Source organism: Hemiscyllium ocellatum, chromosome 23 (genome assembly GCF_020745735.1).
Source record: "Hemiscyllium ocellatum isolate sHemOce1 chromosome 23, sHemOce1.pat.X.cur, whole genome shotgun sequence".
Lineage (NCBI taxonomy): Eukaryota > Metazoa > Chordata > Chondrichthyes > Orectolobiformes > Hemiscylliidae > Hemiscyllium > Hemiscyllium ocellatum.
In genome coordinates, this window is record NC_083423.1 from 41,908,705 (window position 1) to 41,910,597 (window position 1,893).

Sequence of the window (1,893 nt, forward strand, 5' to 3'; positions counted from 1 at the left end):
TGTCATAAGTCATACCACTGTATATGCACGGACAACTTGAGCTGAGGATACATTTGTTGGTGCCTCTTATATCATCAAGAACTGTGCCTGAAATTGAAAAAGGTATCGATGTCCTGAATATCAATTAATGCAGTTTTAATTTTAAATTGTAATGCCAGAAGCCTTGGTGATGCAAGCTCTTATCTAGAACTGGAGTTTTGGTGCTGTGTCAAGACTCACATTTTCAATTTAACTTGGCAAAAGATCGTTATAGAATGTAATTTGGTAATTGGCTGGGACAGTAATAAGCCATTGATTTAGTGACACAGATAGGAATTTCCTCAAAACTTTTCCTAAATTAGCAAAAGGTCACGTTTATTGCTCATCTGCAACTGCCCATGAACACATGGCGATGAGCTGTTTTCTTGAGATTTCACGTAGAACAGAATAGAATAGACCAGAATAGGATAGAATAGAATAGAATAGCCTTTATTATCATATGCACTCAAGTAAGTGCAGTGAAATATTTGTAAAGTCACCTCCCAGTACTATCTTAGGTACAGGACACCTAGGTACAGAACACTTTAAGTGTTGCACACAATTGAAATAGTTTTAAAAAAAAGATTAGCAATGGGGATACAGTGTTTAGAAGTCCAAAATGAATATAAAAATTGTCTATCAGTACTCAGGTTCTAGCCCTTATCCAACATGAGTCCATGGCAACTGGCTTTAAAACATGAGGCCACAGTGCATCCATGCATTGACCTCCATCCAGGACTCACTCTCCTGCCGCTCCAGGCTCTGGCTCACAAGGCACACCAACAATGTAAGTGTGTCTGTGTGCCTTTCCCTCTCAATTGGCCAGATGGTCTGATTATTTCTTTTTAATTTCAGATTTTTTGGCATGAGTAAAATATCCATGATATGAAAACCATGCCTCAGGTGACATTTAAATCATTAATGTTTAGAACGCTTTTGTGAAATGTTTAAAGTTGGGCAATCAGCTCTGCATGGCAATTGACTATCAAGACAAACATTGCTGTAATGGCTGGGGACAAGCAGGAGGCTGGGAGAACACAACAAGCCAAGCCTCATCAGGAGGTGGAGAAGACAGTGTTTTGTGCGTAACTCTTCTTCAGGGTTAGATGTAGGAGTAGAGGCAGCTAAAGCTAAAGAGAGGAGGGGAGGGGTGTGGGTGGGGAGACGGACAGAATGGTGAAGTGGTGACAGATGAATACAGGTGGTGGGTATGACCTGGCAAGTCGATAGGAGGAATGAATCCAGTTGGTAACTGGAAGGAAACGTCGGTTGGAGGGATTGAGGAGAGGAGGTGGGGCTGGAAAGGGAGTCAGGAGATGGGTGCGAAGCTTATTTGAAATTGAAGAGCTCAATGCTGAATCTTTAGGATAGTATTCTGCTCAGGTGGAAGCTGAGGTGTTGTTCCTCCAATTTGCAATCTGATTCACTGCAGCAATGGAGGAGGCCAAGGATGGACATGTCGGAGAAGGCATGGAAAGGGGAATTGTGTGGTCAGTAACTGGGAGATCAGGCTTGCCATTACTGGCCTGGCTGAGATGGACGGCAAAATGTGCCCTTAGTTTACATTTAGTCTCCCCTATGTAGCGATGACCACATCAGGAGCACCTGATGCAGTAAACGAGGTTGGAAGAGCACCTCGTTTGTGGCCCTGGATGGTGGTGAGGGGATGGTATGCTGGCAGATTTTACAGCAGAAGGTACCAGAGAGTTCGGGGGGGGCTTGGTGGGGAGGATGGCGTGAACCAAGGAGTGGCAAAGACAATGGCCCTTGCAGAAGGCAGAAAGGGGTGGGGAGGTGAAGATGTTCTTGAAGATGGAGTCTAATTAGAATTATGTTAGGGACAGCAATCATGTTTTTAAGTTTGGTGCAATCAAA